Source organism: Orcinus orca, chromosome 1, assembly GCF_937001465.1.
Source record: "Orcinus orca chromosome 1, mOrcOrc1.1, whole genome shotgun sequence".
Lineage (NCBI taxonomy): Eukaryota > Metazoa > Chordata > Mammalia > Artiodactyla > Delphinidae > Orcinus > Orcinus orca.
Window position 1 is genome coordinate 175,214,362 of NC_064559.1, and position 21,540 is coordinate 175,235,901.

The 21,540-nt window shown below is 44.5% G+C and overlaps 1 protein-coding gene across 3 annotated transcripts in view; it reads left to right on the plus strand.

Moving 5' to 3' along the window:
* PRDX1 (peroxiredoxin 1) overlaps window positions 1-21,540 on the plus strand; it is a 45,047-nt gene that overhangs the window by 4,827 nt on the left and 18,680 nt on the right. Inside the window, exon 1 of one of the 3 annotated variants that reach the window (XM_049701220.1) lies at window positions 9,572-9,590. The exons of the other annotated variants lie outside the window; for them this stretch is intronic. The gene's annotated coding sequence lies outside the window, so the exon portion shown is untranslated. Of the gene's footprint in view, window positions 1-9,571; window positions 9,591-21,540 lie in introns of those variants that run through there. 3 annotated transcript variants of the gene reach the window in all.

The window sequence follows — 21,540 nt, forward strand, 5'->3', positions numbered from 1 at the left end:
GTGCCACAGCTACTGAAGCCTGCGTGCCTAGAGCCCGTGCTCCACAACAAGAGAAGCCACCGCAATGAGAAGCCTGTGCACCGCAACGAAGAGTAGCCCCCATTCATCACAATTAGAGAAAGCCACACACAGCAATGAAGACCCAACGCAGCCAAAAATAAATAAATATATATTAAAAAAAAAAGAATGGAATTGCTGTTGAACTCTGTTCATTCTGAAAATAAGTAATATTCATCCACAGGTACAAGAATTAAATGGAGAAAAGAAAAAAAAGAACAAAGCCCCAGTCCATCTCATTTTTATGTTTAATAAGTATCAAAACTTGTGCTGTATGTTACTTTGATCAACTGTGAAATAATAATAGTTGTAATTTTTAAAAACATGATCACAGAACTTAAAATTATATAAATTAATTTATATATTTTGACTGCAGAGAAGGATGATAACTTAAAATTTTCAAGCATAAGAATATGCTATATTAAGACAATATTCTCGAGGTGAGGTGGGAGCATTCTTTGATGTTCTGATTTAACCTCAGTCTTGGCCTCAGCTCTGTCCCTGCATCTCCATAGTGGACACTTCATATGTCCTACTCGCCCTCTTGGAGCTGGAGTACTGCCTAAATAAAATCTGTTATCTGAAGGGAAGATAGGGAAGACGCTTCTCTGAAAATTTCCCCAGCAGCTGGTGTTCCCTTCCACCAAAACAAGAAAAGCTTCTTCTGCATATTCCTCAATTTTTTGTGAACACCCAGTAGGGTTTATGGAGGAAAAGTCTGCAGAAGTTCATAGGTCTTCACGTAGAGGGAAACTGTACTTAATGAGCCTTATCTAGATGAGGCTAGCCTGATCTAGATGATAGAAAATTTTTAAATTATTTATTTTTTGGCTGCATTGGGTCTTCGTTACGGCATGTTGGCTTTCTCTAGTTGCTGCAAGCGGGGGCTACTCTTTGTTGCAGTGCGTGGGCTTTCTCATTGTGGTGGCTTCTCTTGTTGTGGAGCACGGGTTCTAGGTGCGAGAGCTCAGTGTGGCCCACGGGCTTAGTTACTCTGCAGCGTGTGAGATTTCCCGGACCAGGGATTGAACCCATGTCCCCTGCATTGGCAGGCAGATTCTTAACCACTGCACCACCAGGGAAGTTCCGGCAGGTGGATTCTTAACTACTGTGCCACCAGGGAAGTCCCTAGATGACAGGATTCTTGACCTCCAGTCTACACCTGAAATATCCTTATGTGATGTGACTTTGGAGGTTCTCCAAGGAGAGGTGAGTGGACTGTGCATACAGGAAAAAATTCATTGTTGTGGCTAGAGGGTAGAATGTGGAAGATTGGATTTTCTGGAAAAGGTCACAGCAGTATTTCTGGCTCATCTGACAGAAAATTGATAATCCCCTTTAAGAGATAGGGTCTATTTCCCCTCTCCTTGAAACTGGGAAGGATTTGTGACTGTTCATTGAAGATAATATGGTTAAACTGTGTGATTTCAGGCTAGTCTAAAAAGGCAATGCAATTTCCACTTGGCCATCCATTCCTCTCTTGGGAAATCTACCTTTGAAATCCAGTCATCATGCTGGGAAGAAGTATCCCAAACTAGCCAACATGGAGACCCCATATGGCAAAGTCTGTGTGCAGAGTACCTAATATTCTAGTTTATAGCCATTATCAACCAGTAGACCTGTGAGGGAACAAGAACTCATATATGAGTCTAGCACCTGCCTTTCATGTCATCTAGTTGAAGCTCCAGATATCATGGATGAAAGACAAACTATCACTGCTGTGCCTTATCTAAATTCATGACGCACAGAACTTTTGAGCATGATAAATGGTTATTTCACATGGCTTAGTTATGGGATAATTTGTGACTCAGTTGAAGTAACAAGGATAAACTCCTTTAGAAGCTTAATGCAGAAACTTAGTGTGTATAAATTTTTTTTTCAGCTTTATTGAAATATAATTGGCATACAACATTGTGAATAATATGTTTATTTGTTACACTTATATACAGTGGACCCTTGAACAACAAGGTTTATACGTGGATTTTCTTCAGTAAATGCATACTACAGTACAACACAATCCAAGATTGATTGAATCCGTAGATGCGGAATCACAGACAGGGAGGGCCAGTTGTGAAGTTATAAGCATATTTTTGACTGCACGAGGGTCAGTGCCCTAACCCCTGTATTGTTCGAGGATCAACTGTATTTTAAAATGATTACCATCACAGCATTAGCTAACACCTCTGTCCTGTTATATAATTACCATTTCTTTCTTTGTGGTGAGAACATTTCAGATCTATTCTTTTAGCCGCCTTCAAGTATATAATACAGTATTATTTGCTGTAACCACCATGATGTACATTAGATCCCTATAACTTGTTACTGTTACAACTAGATATTTGTACCCTTTGACCAATGTCTTCTCATTCCCCCCACACCACAGGCCCCTGGTAACCACTCCTTTACCGTCTCTTTCTCTGAACTTGGCTTTTTAAGAATTCACATGTAAGTGATACCATACCATACTGTATTTGTCTTTCTCTGCAGACCGTGTTATTTCACTTAACATAATGCCCTCAAGGTCCATCCATGTTGCAAATTGCAGGATTTTCTTCTTTCTTCATGGCTGGATAATAAGTGTGTGTGTGTGTGTGTGTGTGTGTGTGTGTGTGTGTGTGTGTATCTTTATCCATTTATTTGCTGATGACACGTGTTTTTCCATGTCTTGGCTATTGTGAATGGTGCTGCAATGAACATGAAGATGCAGATATCTCTGCAAACGAATTGACAGCAATGTATAAACTGCTCACATTTATGTATTAGGTGTTTAATTTAGTATAAGTAAATAGTACATTCAGTCAATTGAAAATTTCATTGTAAAAAAAGTTTGTCTTAAAATATTTATTTTTTTAAAGATTTTTTTGATGTGGACCATTTTTAAAGTCTTTATTGGATTTATTACAATATTGCTTCTGTTTTACGTTTTGGTTTTTTGGCCATGAGGCATGGGAATCTTAGCTCCCTGACCAGGGATCGAACCCATACCCCCTACATTGGAAGGTGAAGTCTTAACCACTGGACCACCACAGAGGTCCCTTAAAATATTTATTTTATTTATTAAAAAAATTTATTTTATTTTATTATTTATTTTTTGGTTGTGTTGGGTCTTCGTTGCTGTGCGCAGCTTTCTCTAGTTGTGGCAAGTGGGGGCGACTCTTTGTTGCAGTGTGTGGGCTTCTCATTGCGGTGGCTTCTCTTGCTGTAGAACACGGACTTTAAGTACGTGGGCTTCAGTAGTTGTGGAACGCCGGCTAGTTGTGGCTCGTGGGCTGTAGAGCACAGGCTCTGTAGTTGTGGTGCACGGGCTTAGTTGCTCCATGGCATGTGGGATCTTCCCGGACCAGGGCTCGAACCCATGTCCCCTGCATTGGCAGGCAGATTCTTAACCACTGTGCCACCAGGGAAGCCGCACATTCTGTCTGTTGAGTGTGTTTCTCCCAGGGTCTGTCCTAGGACAGCAGCTCACACTCATCATGGAGCAGACACAAATTTTAGAAATATTTAGGAGTAGAATTGGCAGCACTCAGTGATCCACTAGATGTAGGAGATTAAAAAAAAAAAAAAAACAGGGCTTCCCTGGTGGCGCAGTGGTTGAAAATCCTCCTGCCAATGCAGGGGACACGGGTTCGAGCCCTGCTCCAGGAAGATCCCACATGCCACAGAGCAACTAAGCCCGTGCGCCACAACTACTGAGCCTGTGCTCTAGAGCCCGTGAGTCACAACTACTGAGCCTGCGTGCTGCAACTACTGAAGCCCACGTGCCTAGAGCCCGTGCTCTGCAATGAAAGAAGCCACTGCAATGAGAAGCCCGCACACCGCAATGAAGAGTAGCCCCCGCTTGCTGCAACCAAGACCCAACGCAGCCAAAATTAAAATAAGTAAATAAATAAATTTTTAAAAAAAAGACTCTGTTGCTCTTAACAGAAAACCTAATTTAAGCTGGCTTTGACAGTAAAGGAAATTTATGGACTCACATAGACAGGCGTCAAGGTTGGTTTGATTCAGCAGCTCAACAATGTCATCAGGATCCCAGTTTGTTTCTGTTTCTTCTCTCTGCTTTCCAATCTCATATTCATCCTGAAGTTGACCTCCTTATGGTGGCAAAATGATTATGACACTTGTAGCCTTCATATCAGCTACCACATTCTCCAGAGCACTAACTTCTGGGAGCTCTCTCAAATGAGTGAGGGGCACTCCTTCCCTAAGACCATCAGAAACTCTCTTTAGCCTTCCAAAACCCAAACTGAGTCAGAAGATAAGAATGCAATGGCATGAAAGAAAGAGTCAGTTTCAAAAAAGTGCTAAATAGAAATTCTGGAACATCTGGAGATGTTATACAGCAGTGAAAAGGAACAGCATGAATAAATTTCCCAAATTTACTGTTGAGTGAAATAAAGCAGACAAGAAAGAGTACATATAGTGTACAATTCCATTTTTATGAAGTATAAAACCAGTAAAAACGAATCTATGGGGACTTCCCTGGTGGTGCAGTGGTTAAGAATCTGCCTGACAATGCAGGGGACACAGGTTCAAGCCCTGGTCTGGGAAGATCCCACATGCCATGAAGCAACTAAGCCCGTGCACCACAATTACTGAACCTCCATTCTAGAGCCTGCAAGCCACAACTACTGAGCCCACGCACCGCAACTACTGAAGCCTGGGTGCTCTAGGGCCCATGTTCCACAACAAGAGAAGCCGCTGCACTGAGAAGCCTGCGCACCACAATGAAGAGTAGCCCCCACTCCCCGCAACTAGAGAAAGCCTGTGTGCAGCAATGAAGGCCCAACACAGCCAAAAATAAGTTAACTAATTAATTTTTTAAAAATTTTTAAAAAAACTATGTTGTCAGAAGTCAGGATAGTGATTACCCTTGGAGATGTAGAGACTGGAAATGAGCAAGAGGCGAAGCTTGTAGGGTGATATTAATGATCTATTTCTTGATTTAATTTATAAGGATATGATAAATTTGTGAAAATTTATCAAGTTATGCACTTAATATGTACACTTTTCCATTATGTTATACTCCAATTAAAAAGTTAGAAAATATTTTCAAATTAAAAAAAATGAAAAACCTATATGTATAAGGAAAGAGATTGGATGGAAACACACCAAAATAATTGCAATAGTTGCATTTGATTAGTGGATATATAGGTTATTTTGTTTTTCTTCTGTATTTATAAAGTTTTTGAAACATAGGTCTTTTATTGAATCCAGTTGAGTACCTCTCCAGATTCACTTGGACCTACCTGCTTCCAGCCTCTCCACTCTGTAGAGAGCTAGTCACTACTGTGGACCGACCCACTTCCTGATGCAGTAGTCTGCCTCAGCTTCCCCAAGTGTGTGGACCAGACTTCTGTATTTTCTCTATTGCACCTGCTATAGCAGGAGCTGCAGCTGCTATGACACTCAGGTCCGACTTAACGAGGCCCACAGAGAATCTGGCCACTTAACACCACTTCCAGAGTAAGCTGAAGCCCTTGCTGTAATTGGGATCAATCTCCCAAGACTGCACTGAAGAGCGAGGAAACAACCTGGAAGTACAGTGGAGTTAATATCTCATACGGTATAAGGAAATTGACAAATGAGAGATAGAAGCAAAGAGCCAACAGATAGTTTTCTCTTCCTCTCTCCAGTAAACAGTTCCTAGACACCGTAACGTCATTTTATATGGTTTCTCAGTTCTATATAACTGAGTAATTAGCTGTATCTTCTTATAAAGCTGTGGCTAGCTCTGAGGCACTTCACCTTTTTTTTTTTTTGCGGTACGTGGGCCTCTCACTGTTGTGGCCTCTCCCGTTGCGGAGCACAGGCTCCAGACGCGCAGGCTCAGCGGCCATGGCTCACGGGCCCAGCCGCTCCGCGGCATGTGGGATGTGGGATCCTCCCGGACCGGGGCACGAACCCGCGCCCCCTGCATCGGCAGGCGGACTCTCAACCACTGCGCCACCAGGGAAGCCCAGCACTTCACCTTTTGTTTTCTTTCCCTTCCTTTCTGTTTTTCCCTTATTCTTGTCCTGAATATTGTTTGTAGAACCTCACAATGAAGCCTTAGCATGTAAATTTTGCTCTGAGCTCTGGTTTTCTAGGTAAAGAGGCTAGGATACAACTATATTACCTTTATAATGAGTGGAGGGAGGGAGAGAAAAAAAATTAAAAAGAGGTACCAGGGACTTCCCTGGTGTCACAGTGGTTAAGAATCCACCTGCCAATGCAGGGGACATGGGTTCAATCCCTGGTCCAGGAAGATCCCACAAGCTGTGGAGCAACTAGGCCCGTGCTCCACAGCTACTGAGCCTGCGTTCTAGAGCCCGCGTACCACAACTACTGAAGCCTGCGTGCCTAGGGTCCATGCTCCATAACAAGAGAGGCCACCGCAATGAGAAGCCCATACACCACAGCAAAGAGTGGCCCCCACTCACCACAACTAGAGAAAGCCCGGGCACAGCAATGAAGACCCAATGCAGCCAATAAATAAATAAATTAACAAATTATAAAAAGTAAGTGAGTAATGTTAGGGAAACTAAAACAAATAAGAACAACTACCATTTTATTGAGCATATGCTATCTGCCATACTCTTTATATTCATGCTTTCTAATCTCCACAGCAGAAACTTTTGGATTCGGTTGACATGAAGGTCATTGGTGACTTTGTGGAGAGCTGGCTCAGTGGAGTGGTTAATCCTGAGCCTGATTGGATGTAGGAGTGAAGAGGAGACAGACATGTGGAGAATCAGAGGGCAGACTTCTCAAGAATATAGTAAAGGGAAGGAAAGTGATGGGTTAGTGGCTTGAGAGAAAAGCAGATGGAGGAAGAGTTTTTCACTATGTGGGGAATTTGAACGTGAACATGTGCTAAGGGGAAGGGTCCAGTGGAAGAAACTGGAGCTAAGAAAAGGGAGAGAATGATGGAGGGAATCATGCTTTCAGCTAACATTTACTGGGCATTTACTAAGCACTAGTATCTTAGTCTGTTTGGGCTGCTTTGGATACCACAGACTGGGTGGTTTATAAACAGCAGAAATTTATTGCTAACCATTCTGGAGGCTGGAAGTCTGAGGTCAGGGTGCCAGCATGATCAGCGAAGGGCCCTCTTCTAGGTCACAGACTTATTGTATCCTCACAGGGCAGAAGGGTCAAGGGATCTCTCCGGAAGAGCCTCTTTTATAAGGCACTAATCCCATTCATGACGGTTCCACCCTCATGACTTATACACCTTCCAAATGCCACATGTACTAATACCATCAACTTGGGTAGTAGGATTTCAACATATTAATGGTGGGGGGGGGGTGTGTACAGAGAGGCAGACATTCAGACCATAGCACCTAGTCCTTTTTCTAGGTGCAAAAAAGGACACAAAAATGGATCAGCCTTGTCCTCTGGCTATAACATTCACAGTCCAGAGGGGCTAAAGTAGAAGAGGTGGAATGCAGGCCCAGAGATGGGTGCACAGAGGCAGCTTCATGGGATGCCAGGGGAAGAGGCTCAAACAGATGAAAAGCTGGAAAGTAGTAGGTGTCTCCTAGGAAGCAGGAGAAAATGTCCCCCTCTGGACTATTAGGTGGGAGGGACAAGTTCTCAGCCTTGCTTCACTGAGCATTTCAGCATTTGAGAGAAGTTTCTAGAATCTGAGAGGAATGTGGTCAGGTCAGAGGGATGAGGAAATGTCCTCTTCCCAAGTTTCTGAGTCTATACTGGTGTTTTATTTGCTGGCACTTCCTGCTTACTTTGGGTTGGGCTCTCTGAGAACTCAAGAACAGAGTCCAAGTTCTCAGAGGACCCATGTGCAAATCAAGGCAATAAAAGGGCCACTCTGGAAGCTTACAGCCAGCAGAAGCAGGGGCCTATGTACTTTACCTAGATGAAAGGAATCTGAGACAAGAAAGTGAGGAGAGGTCCATACCCTCCAGCCTGCCCCTCAGCAGGGCCTCTCAAACCCTTGGATCCAAACCCCTCGTCAGTGTCAGTCAAAGTTCCCGGAAAGAGAGGGAGACCTTAAATCTAGACTCACCTCCAGGTGCTCACGGCCGAGTGTCTTTTCATTCAGTAGTCATTCATTCAACTAATACTTACTGAACCCTTATTGTGTGCTAGGTATTCTGCTAGGGCGCTGGAGATACCTTAAACAAGATCTTGACTTCATGAGCTGACCCTCTAGTGACATAATAGTAGAGGGCAGGAGCACATTTAAGGAAAATCTGAATTCTTTCCAATCCATGAATGTCCCTAAAGGGCAGAATTATTTCTAAACCCTGGACAGCTCAGAACCAGCCTTCGATGTGGGATCTTCTAACAAATGGATGATACCAACTTGACAAGACCTGACTAATTTTCCCCAAGAGTGAGAATCCCTGCCTGGGGAGCTATTGGGAGTGTCCATGGATTTGTGCATGGAGGCATCGCTCTCTTTCTCAGCCCCTTGGATCCTGTGGTCCAAATCAAGAGCCTGCTGAGGGCCAGCAAGGCTGGCACCAGTCCCTGAGAACTATGCCATGCAGTCTGCTTCTTCATCATTCCAGATCCAAGCTCCAATGCCCTCATTTCCCCAGCATGTCATTGCATCTGTGCATGATTCCGCTGTACCATATTTCACTGTGAACTAAGATTGTGTGCTCTATCCTGTGTTACCCATAGAACTGGGACCATCTCTTCGAGGCCAGAGACTGGTTTAGGAAACATGCCTTAGCTACTTTTTTTTTTTTAATATTTATTTATTAAGGCTGCGCTGGGTCTTTAGTTCCCCCTGCAATGGGAGCCTGGAATCTTACCCACTGGACCACCAGGGAAGTCTCTCTCTTTTTTTTTTTTAATTAAAAAAATTTTTTTTTAATTTGGCCGCACTGCACGGCATGCGGGATCTTAGTTCCCTGACCAGGGAACCCGGACCCTGGCAGTGAAAGAGCCTAGTCCTAACAACTGGACCACCAGGGTATTCCTAGCTACCATTTTTAATAGCAAAACAATAGCTAGTATTTATTGGGCTCTTTCTATATGCATCAGGCACTGTATTGAATATTTCATATAAATTACCTTACTTAACCTCCACAACAACCCTATAAGTAGAGACCATTATCCCCCTTTTGCAGTTGAGAAGAGCCTAAATGACTTATGCAGGGTCAGACAGTAATGGAACTACTACAACCTACATCTGTGACTCCAAAGTCCTTGCTTTTTCCAGGACGCCCCTTTGCCTTTCCTAGTGGGTTATTGATCTCTGTGACCCTGAAGCCAAGAATGACATTTGGCTCATACTAAGGGCTCAGTGAATAAACGTCTGAGAATTGTTTTCACATATGGTCCATGCACTCAAGGAGTAACAAACTAGTAGGGATTAGTAGTGACTAGAGTCGGGCCTTTGTAGGTCAGTGGTTCTCAAGAGTACCACCTATGGTAGGTTCACACCCCTAGGCGCTTCTACAGGTACCATCAGCTGGAAATAGAAGTGGGCACAGAATTTCCCAACAATTATTCTGTCTTTCTTGTTGTAGGAGATTTGTGTGATGCATCAACCTGTGTGTTCTAACACTGCTGTGGAGGTCAGTAACTCACAGTATCAATCATGTACTATGATGTCTCTTTGCTTCGCTGCCCCAGGGCTTTCTTCACACTATGAAAGGCTGCTTGGCTGTGTGCACCTGCAATCTGGAAGTGTGAGGGAGTTAAGGTTTCCAGGGGAAACCCTCAAAAAATGGAAGGAAAGGGATCCTGTCCCTGTCCCTGTCCCTCCAGCCTCCCCAGCCTCCACTGGGACAATTCTGATGTGTGGTTTTTATAGTTTTTCATAAGATTCCCTAGGTGGATTTATTCCAGTTGCCCATAGTATTAAGCAGTTAATGTATTGGCTTTTTCCCCTTTTCTGTCTCATGTCCCCTCTCCCTTCCTTCTAATTCCTCGGGTCATCTCCCAAATAAATGACCAGTACCTAAGCCCTAGTCTCAGGGTCTGACTTTAGAGGGACCCCAACTAAGATACTTGCCATTTAGGTATTGCGTTTCTTTAAAAACAAATTGGTGTATTTCCTTTATAAAACTAGTACATATTTTCATTGCAACTTTTGAAAATACAAAAACAAGTAGGGCTTCCCTGGTGGCACAGTGGTTAAGAATCCGCCTGCCAATGCAGGGGACACGGGTTCGAGCCCTGGTCTGGGAAGATCCCACATGCCACGGAGCAACTAAGCCCGTGCGCCACAACTACTGAACCTGCGCTCTACAGCCCGTGAGCCACAACTACTGAGCCCACGAGCCACAACTACTGAAGCCCACGTGCCTAGAGCCCATGCTCCGCAACAAGAGAAGCCACCGCAATGAGAAGCCCACACACCGCAACGAAGAGTAGCCCCTGGGCTTCCCTGGTGGCGCAGTGGTTGGGAGTCCGCCTGCCGATGCAGGGGACTCGGGTTCGTGCCCCGGTCCGGGAGGATCCCACGTGCCGCGGAGCGGCTGTGCCCGTGAGCCATGGCCGCTGAGCCTGCACGTCCGGAGCCTGTTGCTCCGCGACGGGAGAGGTCACAGCAGTGAGAGGCCTGCGTACCGCAAAAAAAAAAAAAAAAAAAAAAAAAAGAGTAGCCGCTGCTCACCACAACTAGAGAAAGCCAGTACGCAGCAACGAAGACCCAACGCAGCCAAAAATAAATAAATAAATTAGTTTTTTAAAAAGTTAAAAAAAAACACAGGATGAATGATGCCTGCCTGCCTCCAAAGTCAAAGGGAAGAAGAACTCCTGAGTCCACCAGGATAACAAACTCCTGCTAAAACTCTAACAAACTATAATCTGTCATAGTATACCTAGGGAGCCAACTTAATTAACATCATTCTAATGACAATGATGAAAGGAATTGAAATGCTATAAATTACTATGGAAGGGAGGGAGTCATTGGGTAAGGCACCTCTGATGGAGGAATGATGGGCTTGAGAGCCCATTAGGCTTTCCTTAACTCAGAGTGAATTAGTCCTTAGAACCATTTTATTGCCTTTTCCCTAATTCCATATACATCAAAGCAAAGTTCTTAGTAATGTTTTGCTTTCTATATTTCTTAATGCCAAGAAGAGAGTGTTCTGGAGGGCAGGCAGGAACATACACATTCTTGAAAAGCAGTCTTTCCATGGTGAATTAATATGTTGATTTTCTAATTTATATATCAGTTTTTTTTTTGGCCATGCCATGGGCCATGGCATGAGGGATCTTCATCTCCCCGACCAGGGATCAAACCCACACCCGCTGTGGTTGAAGTGCGGAGTCTTAACCACTGGACTGCCAAGGAATTCCCTATATCAGTCCTTTTTGAGCTTGTAAATGATAGTAAGCTCCCCTGAGTTAGGATTCCCTAACACAAGTTGAGCTGAGGCTTAGGCCTTGGGCTGCAGTGATCAAGTAAGGTCTTGCGCAGGCATCAGGCCTGCATCCTTGGCTGCTGTGTGAGGAATAGTTAGGAAGCTCTAAGAGTAAACCACACTTGAGGTGACAGTGACTTAAAAAAGGGTGAAGATAATAAGGTGGTGAAAAGCAGTCAGATTCAGGATCCATTTTGAAGTGAGAGCTGACAGGATGGATAAGATAAGGAGTATGAGGGAGAGAGGAATAAAGGATGACTCCTGGTATTTTGACCTGAGCAACTGGGCAAATGTTGGGTCCTTTCCTAAATGGGGAAAACTGAGAAAGCGGTATGTGAGTGGTAGGGAGAAAAGAGTTCTTTTTGGACAAGTTGAATTTAAAATGTCTATAAGGCATAAAAGAGGGGAGCCAAGTAGGCTTTTAGGTATATGAGTGCAGAGCTCAGCAGTCCCATTTATATGGACTGTATAAATGATGTCTGAGGTCCTGAACCTGGAGGAGCTCACCTAGGGAATGAATGAGACATAAGAGAAACGAAGACCAAAGACTTTGTTCTGGACGGCCCTGCAAAATTCCAAAGTCAGAAAAAGAACCCAGGAAAAAAACCATAAAACAAAAGAAAAATCAGGAGAGGGAAAAATCCCAGAAGCCAAGTAGAGACAGCTTTTCAGGGAGAGAATGATCAATCAGGACAAATGCTGCCGAGAGCTCATGTAAGATGAGAAACAAGGCTTGCCTATTGGATTTGGCATAATGGCAGCCATTAAAGATCTCGACAATAGAGGCTTCATTTAAGCGGTATAGACAAAGCTTGTTTAGAGTGAATTAAAGTAATTGGAGGTGGGGACTTCCCTGGTGGCGCAGTGGTTAAGAATCCGCCTGCCAATGCAGGCAACGACGTGTTCGAGCCCTGGTCCGGGAAGATCCCACATGTCGCGGAGCAACTAAGCCCGTGCGCTACAACTATTGAAGCCTGTGCGCCTAGAGCCCGTGCTCCGCAACAAGAGAAGCCACCGCAATGAGAGGCCTGTGCACCGCAACGAAGAGTAGCCCCTGCTCACCACAACTAGAGAAAGCCCGTGTGCAGCAACAAGACCCAACACAGCCAAAAATTAATTTAAAAAATATTTAAGGGCTTTCCTGGTGGCGCAGTGGTTGAGAGTCCGCCTGACGATGCAGGGGACGCGGGTTCGTGCCGCGGTCCGGGAGGATCCCACATGCTGCGGAGAGGCTGGGCCCATGAGCCATGGCCGCTGAGCCTGCGCGTCTGGAGCCTGTGCTCCGCAACGGGAGAGGCCACAACAGTGAGAGGCCCGCATACCGCAAAAAAAATAAAAAGATAAAAAGTAAAAAGAATTGGAGGTGAAGAAGTGGACAAAGTGCATATAAGCAACCTGTTTAGGAATTTTGCTATAGTGAAATGGGATGGTAGTTGGATGTGTAATGAAGTCAAAAGTGGGATTTTTTTCCCGCCTGAATTGGCAGATACATTAGTATAGTAGATTATGTGCTGATCCAGCAGAGTGAGGAAAATTGACAATTTAGGAGAAAGAGAAGATAATTGCAGGGGCAACATCCTTGAGTAGGCGAGAGAGCATAGACTGTCTGCCTCAGACTGGAGGGCAGACTGATAGATACTTTTTTTTTGGTCCACTCTGCACGGCTTGTGGGATCTTAGTTCCCCAGCCAGGGATTTAACCTGGGCCTTCAGCAGTGAAAGCACGGAGTCCTAACTACTGGACAGCCAGGGAATTCCCCTGTCAAATACTTTTTAAAGTGATTGATGCCTCCTGATCTCCAGTATCTCATTGAATCCTCACGGTAATCCAGCATGTTGGTATTATCATCCTTATTAAATTAATTTTAATTAATTAATTAATTAATTTTGTCTGCGTTGGGTCTTCGCTGCAAGCGGGCTTTCTGTAGTTGCGGTGAGAAGGGGCTACTCTTCGTTGCAATGCTCGGGCTTCTCTTGTTGTGGAGCCCAGGTTCTAGGTGCCCGGGGTCCAGTAGTTGCAGCATGCGGGCTCAGTAGTTGTGGTGCAGTGGCTTAGTTATGCTCGAGGGCATGTGGGACCTTCCCGAACCCGGGATCGAACCAGTATCCCCTGCACTTGCAGGTGGATTCTTAACCACTGCACCACCAGGCAAGTCCTATCATTCTTATTTTAAAGTGGGGTAAATTGAGTGTCAGAGAGGCTTAGCAACTTGCTTAAAATGATAGAGTAGTGAAGACGGGATTAAGAATTTTGGCTAGGGAATTCCCCGGCAGTCCACTGGTAGGAATCCGTGCTTCCAGTGCTGGGGCCCCGGGTTCGATCCCTGGTTGGGGAACTAACATCCCGCAAGCCGCCTGGTGTGACCAAAAAAAAAAAATGTGGCTAATTTCAAAGAGAGTGTCCGTTTCACCAAGATCAACAACAGCTGTTGAATCAGTGAATGAGAATGTGCACACAAGTGTACCACTCAAGAAGCTGGATAGTAGCTGTGTACGCAGCTGTGTACAGCTGTGTCTGGAATGTCAGGCTGGGGAACTGGAAATCTCACAGACCTGAACCTCCAACCTTGAGGCTGCCCAACTAGATGGATTGTGAATCAACCAGGACAGGTGTTGTTTAGACGCAATTGTGTTTAAATCCTTGCTGTACCCCTTAGTAGCTGTGTGACCTTGGGCACATTTCCTCATGTGTGAAATAGAGATTTGAATATCTACCTTGCTGATATGTTTTGGAATTAAATGAAACAATGGATGTAAATTGCCTCACAGTATACATAGTAGGGATTTAGTGAATAGTTGTGATTGATTATTGTTTATATTCAGAGTAGACATGTTTGCAAGCTAGGCAGGGGTGACAACAGTCCCCTCCCCACCCAGTGAAGCTGCTGAAACTGCTCCCCAGACCTGAGAGAGATAGCAGGACTCCTGAATGGAAGAGGATCCTGCAGAAGGGTTGCACTCTCTTCTCTCTCTCTGTCTCTCTGACACACACCTTTGTGCACACACATTTATGTAGAGTGCTAGCTGTATTTGTATCAGGGCAGGATTCACAGTCACAAAGATCAATGCTGCAGTAAAGTGGTGGGAAGGAGGCTGCAGCCAACTGAAACCATTGGTCTGGGGCTGGAAAAGGGAGGGGAAGAGGAGGGAGTGCTGTGAGCAGGCCTGGCAAGGCGAGGGCAGAACCACGGCAGGAAGCAGACGGCCTGTCATATGGCAGTGCGGATTTCCCCTGTCAACTTCACTTCCCAATTTTACATCCTTTCACTGCACATGTGTCCCGCAGAGCCCGCCCCGTGCTAAAAGTGGGTAGAAGTGATTGATTTATTTATTCAACTGACAAATGCTTAATGATACCTACCACATGCCAGGAATTTTCTGGAAGGATTAATAGTTGTTGGTCAGGGAGCTAAACGGAGCTAGGGAAGAGCAGTCTGGGCAGAGGAACTAACATGTGTTAAGTTGTGGAGGAATGAAGTAGAATGTTACATTCCAGGAACTACATGTAGTTTGATAAAAAGAGAGCATAGAGTTCCAGGGAGAAAAGTGGTAGATGAAACTGGAGAGGTAGGATAAGTCCAGTTCATAAAGAGCCTTAGTTACCACATTAAAATGTCTGGGTTAACTGACTAACCATTTGGAAAAAAATAAAGGTTAGACTCCTACCTTGTACTAGACACAAAAGTAAATTTCAGGAGGTTTAAAGGTTTGAATTTGGAATTCCCTGGCGTTCCAGTGGTTAGGACTCAGCGCTTTCATGCTTTCACTGCAGGGACCCTTGTTCAATCCCTGGTCAGGGAACTAAGATCCTGCAAGCCGTGCAGTGCAGCCAAATAAATAAATAAACAAACAAACAAATAAATAAAGGTTTGAATATCAAAAAAATAAATTTTTTAAATGCTAAAAGAAGAAATAGGAGAATATTTGTACAATCTTGGGGTGAAGAAGGCCTTCCTTAAGTTTAAAGCAACAGTTAGAAAGTATAAAGGAGAATATTGACAGTTTTTACAGACAAAAGTGAAAATTGTGCAGCAAAAGACAACATAAACAAGATTAAAAGACAAATGACATAGTAGGAAAAGAGTCTGCAATATTTAATGGTTGAAGGGTTCAAATATTACTTTGTAAAGAACTGCTAGAGGGCTTCCCTGTTGGTGCAATGGTTGAGAGTCTGCCTGCCGATGCAGGGGACGTGGGTTCGTGCCCCGGTCCAGGAGGGTCCCACATGCTGCGGAGCGGCTGGGCCCGCGAGCCATGGCTGCTGAGTCTGCGCGTCCGGAGCCCGTGCTCCGCAACGGGAGAGGCCACTGCAATGAGAAGCCCTCGCACCGCAACGAAGAGTAGCCCCCACTCGCTGCAACTAGAGAAAGCCCGCCCGCAACAACGAAGACCCAGTGCAGCCAAAAATAAAAATAAATAAAATAAATAAATTCATAAAAAAAGAAAGAAAAATGGCTATAAAAAGGTTATTCAGGGCTTCCGTTGTGGCGAAAGGAATTAACTACTCCTACACTCAACAACGTGAATAAATTTCCCAAACTTAATGTTGAGTGAAATAAAACAGACATGAAAGAGTACATATACTGTATAATTCCATTTTTATAAAGTATAAAACCAGTAGAAACTAATCTATGGGGGCTTGCACTGGTGGCGCAGTGGTTAAGAATCCGCCTACCAATGCAGGGGACACGGGTTCGAGACTTGGTCTGGGAAGACCCCACATACCACGGAGCAACTAAGCCCGTGCGCCACAACTACTGAGCCTGCGCTCTAGAGCCCTCAAGCCACAACTACTGAAGCCGCGCTCCTGGAGCCCGTTCTCCGCAACAAGAGAAGCCACCTCAATGAGAAGCCCACGCACCGCAAGGAAGAGTGGCCCCCGCTCGCCACAACTAGAGAAAAGCCTGGGCGCAGCAACAAAGACCCAACACAACCAAAAAAAAAAAAGAGTGATACAGCCACAGGAAAAAGTAGATCTGTAACTGTTGTAGTAGAAAAGTGTCCAGGATATGTTGTTAAATGGAGGAAAAAACAGCAAACAAAAAGGAGGTCATTGAAGGCAGGTTGGGCACTAGCTGTGCTCAGTTCATTCAGATTCAAAGATCAAAGTCCTAGGGCCTCAAAAGGCCAGGGTGCCACCACCTGCTTCTGGATCAAGGTTGTGCAAGGTAAGGGAGGAGGCTGGCCATGAGCCCCAGGTGGGGATGGGCATTTCTTCTCCAGCTCTGCCACAGCCATGACAAAGCCTAGGAGCCAGATACCTGCATTGGAGCCTGCATTTCCTTCTCCAGACAGAATGTGGATGAGGGTTAAAACTCTGGGTACATTCTGGTGCCCTTCATTAGGCAAGAAGGTGACTTCTCTGAACTCTGCTAGTGCTGGACTTTGGGAATCTGATTTCCTTTTTCTCGGGAATCTAGCAGATAAGCCTTTGCTATAAGGCTGTCCTTTTAGTCATAGAACAACTATAGCCAAGGTGCTTGGTTGTGTTCTATTAGAGGAGATGTATTCGAATCCATTTCTGAGGATTAGAGGATCATAAGATTTCAGGGTCCCCAGAAATAGAAGAGTAGGCACTCAATAAATACTAATTAAGCTTCACATAAGCCTGGATTTCCAGTAAGATACTAGGAAGCAAAATAGTTTCATTAGATGAAATATTTCAGGATCTGAACATTGGACAAACCAAGCTATTATTATGTAAATGGCCAATTAGTAGCTAATTAGAACTCTGGAACTCCCTGGCCAGGCCCCATCCGGAGACCCTCTTGAAATCGATATAGTAAATCCAGCTTATAACACTTACTGATCAAAACATTTTCCAGTGAAAATCCCCACATTGGCCTTTCCCATCAAAGGTACTAGGGGCCCAATTCTTATACACTTAAAAAAAAACCTGCAGTTTTTTTTCTGGAAAGGAGGAGGACAGAATTCACAGTGCAATTCTCAGGCCCAGGTTAATTCCATATAAGTAAATCTCCCTCCTGCCTGAAGAAAACAAAACAGGAATTCGAAAAGACATATGCACACCGATATTCATCGCAGTGTTATTTACAATAGTCAAGATATGGAAGCAACCTGAGTGTCTATTGATAGCTGAATAGATAAAGAAGATGTGGTATATATATCGTGATATATGTGGTATGTATTCAATATATCATGATACATGTGAACCATAAAAATGAAATCCTGCAATTTGCAGGAACATGGATGGATCTAGAGGGTATTATGCTAAGTGAAATAAGTCAGAAAGAGAAAGACAAATACTGTATGATCTTACTTATATGTGAAATCTAAAAAATAAAACAGGGACTTCTCTGGCAGTCCACTGGTTGGGACTCTGCACTTCCACTGCAGGTTCGATCCCTGGTCGGGAAAATAAGATCCCACATGCCTGTGCAACACGGCCAAAAAATAAAGTAAAATAATAAAATAAAAGTAAAATAAAATAAAGTGAAATAAAATAAAATAAACAGATAAACAAAACAAAATGAAAACAGACTCATAGATACAGAGAACAACTGGTTTCCAGAAGGGAAGTGGGGGATGAAATAGGTGAGGAGGAATAAGAGGTACAAAGCTCCAGTTAGAAAACAAATAATCTGGGCTTCCCTGGTGGCGCAGTGGTTGAGAGTCCGCCTGCTGATGCAAGGGACACAGGTTCGTGCCCCGGTGCGGAAAAATCCCACATGCCGCGGAGCGGCTGCGCCCGTGAGCCATGGCTGCTGACTCTGCGCGTCCGGAGCCTGTGCTCCGCAACGGGAGAGGCCACAACAGTGAGAGGCCAGCGTACCGCAAAAAAAAAAAAAAAAAAGTCACAGGGATGTAATATGAAGCATAAGGAATATGCTTATTCCTTAATTATTACAGTAATATTGTAATAATTTTGTATGGGGACAGATGGTTACTAGACATCGTGGTAACCATTTCATAATGTATGCAAATGTCAAATCACTATGTAGTGCATCTGAAACGAACATAATATTTTTCATTAATTAATTAATTAATTATTTTGGCTGCATTGGGTCTTCATTGCTGCATGCAGGCTTTCTCTAGTTGTGGCGAGCGGGGGCTACTCTTCATTGCCGTGCACAGTGTTCTCATTGCGGTGGCTTCTTTTGTTGCGGAGCACGGGCTCTAGGCACGCGGGCTTCAGTAGTTGTGGTACACGAACTTAGTTGCTCTGCAGCATGCGGGATCTTCCCAGACCAGGGCTCAAACCCGTGTCCCCTGCATTGGCAGGCAGATTCTTAACCACTGCACCACTAGGGAAGTCCCCTAACATAATACTGTATATCAACGATATTTCAATTTTTTGAAAAAATATTTATTTATTTATTTGGCTGCACCAGATCTTAGTTGCGGCACGCAGTATCTTTGTTGCTGCATGCAGGATCTTCATTGCGGCATGCAGGATCTTTAGTTACAGCATGTGGGCTGTTAGTTGCGGCATGCAGGATCTAGTACCCTGACCAGGGATCGAACCTGGGACCCTGCATTGGGAGCATGGAGTCTTAGCCACTGGACCACCAGGGAAGTCCCTCCATTAAAATAAATAAATAAATAAATAAAAGTAAAGCTCTATCCTGTCAGTTTTCCAGGCCATCTTCCAGACCTGAGTGGCTATGGTTGGCTCAGTTTTAATGGAGCTGATTCATAATCCTCTCTGCCTCCAGGGAACTCAGAAAGTAATACTAAATACTTAGGAAGGCTGTTCTTTATTTTATATTTGATCTTGCTAGCCTATGGTGGAGGGGAGCAGGAACCTCAGTTCTTAAAAATGGGGAAATTGAGGGCTTCCCTGGTGGCGCAGTGGTTGAGAGTCTGCCTGCCGATGCAGGGGATACGGGTTCGTGCCCCGGTCCGGGAAGATCCCACATGCCACGGAGCGGCTGGGCCCGTGAGCCATGGCCGCTGAGCCTGCGTGTCCGGAGCCTGTGCTCCGCAACGGGAGAGGCCACAACAGTGAGAGGCCCGCGTACCGCCAAAAAAAAAAAAAAAAAAAAGGGGAAATTGAGACATTGACTAATTCAGCAAGTACCCATTCAGCAGTTTCTCTGCTCCCGACATGAATAAGGAACTTGTCATGAGTGTCCTCATGACACTCAAAGATAAGATCACCAAATGTGTGGCTAGCCACCTGAGAGCAATTCCCCTCTGCCTGAGGCATTCATGCATACTCCACATTCACTGAGCACCAGCTGCTTACAGACCATGTGCTGGATGCTGGAGATGCAGAGGTGAAGATGTGGCCCTGCCCTCAAGGAATGGCAGTCCAATGCAGTGCTTCTTAATCTGTTATCTCTTCAATGCTATGAAGTACTTAATACCACCATAACCTTGACTCACTAAGATCATGGTCCATTGGGGGAAGGGAAAAAAATTAAGAATTACAGAACGATGTGATAAGTGCTAGCTGTGATAGAAATAAGCACAAAGTATGGTGGAAATTCACAGGGAGGAATACTGAAAATCAGTTTGAGAATGGAGAGGTTGTTAGGAAAGGTATCCCAGAATGGTGACACTTTAGCCTAATTTTGAGAGACAAGCAGGAGTCAGGCAAAGAAGAGTCAGCAAACAGGATGTGGGAGATCTGTAACATCATGATATACTTAAGGATTGCACACAGTCCTTTATGGTTCGAGCACCTTGCAGTGTATGTGAGGGAGGAGAGACAAGGTGGAGAGCCTGGGTGTCAAGATATGGAACGTTACGCTGAACGCTTGCTAAGCTAAATACTGTGGGGAGATATCAGCAAGGGGGTTGGAAATCATATCACATAAGGAGCAGTTAGGGAAGTGGGGCTACTTAAATTGAAGAACTGAGAAGACAGGAGAGAAGAGTTTTGAAGAGTTTTTTAATGTGTTACTTCAGAATTAGAAAGGGCCGACTTTTATCCTGGCTTGGTAAGCCATACATGATGAGCAGTTTAGCTAGACAATTAGGTCGGTGGCCCAAACTATTCAACCATTTGGGATGGCCCTGCCTCCTATCCAGCTCTGGTCTTAGATTAGAGTTCTCAGATTCCAGTGCGCTTGTCAGATCTGCTGTTCCTCTGGGGAAGGTGGTAGGAAAGAATGTGGAGATGCCTCTAGTTGCAGAATTATGGCCTGTAGAGGGTCAAGGGAACGTGACTAATGGCTCCAGGAAAGGCGAGATCCCAGCTTGTGGTTAAAGGTGTGGTTAAGGCTAGGAATGTATCAGTGAAGACTTGCCCAGAGGTAAAGCTCTCCTTTTCCATTTGTGTGCTTTCTCAGAGACTTTTATCCTTTGCCTCCCTTTCTCTCCCATCTGTCAGTGGCAAAGTAGGCTTCAGAAGAACAAGCCAAAGAGTCATTACAATGGGTGTGAGTCTTTCTGGTCCCAACATCGTCGCTCTCCTAATTGCAGTGCTTCTAATGAGTGAGGCACTCTTTTCTGGGAGATTTGGCCAAGATGTCTAGAAGTAAAATATGAATGCATGAAAGAAGTAAAAGACTGTTTTCCCTGCTTCCAAGCAGAGAATACCCTACCAGCCAGGACAAATGGCCCAGAAGGTTAGATAGGCTGGGAGAGACCTCAAGTCATTTATCTGACTTTCTCTAACTGAGAGGTTCTCAACCTGAGGCAATTTCGTCCCCCAGGGGACATTTGGCAATGTGTTGTTGGAGGGGGTGCCACTGGCATCTCGAGGGTAGGATATTGCTAAACATCCAATTATGCACAGGACAGACACTCCCTCCAACAACTAATTATCAGACTCAAAATGTTGATGGCACTGAGGTTGAGAAATAACTGATAAATGCTTATGTTTAGAAAGATTTGGTTGTGGGGAGGATGAGGGTTTGAGCATTAGTACCTAAGGCATGAGGTGGCTAGAGGTAAAAACCAAGTTTAATTCTGTAAACATAAGGTGCAAGTGCTAGTCTAGCTTACAGCTGTACCATTGTTGATCCAGCTTGGGCACTTCCTTCCCCTTTACTGTTCTGGTCTGGATGTATCTGTGCATTCATTCCAGTTCTCCTAAAATTGGAGGGGAAGGAAGATGGAAGAAGAGAAGGAAAATCAACACTTTAGTTAGGTGTGGAAGGGTGAAAACTTGAGCCAAAAATCAAGAGTTTGATATTCTGAGCACATGCCTTATTTAATTATGAACAGCAGCTTAGTATAAAACA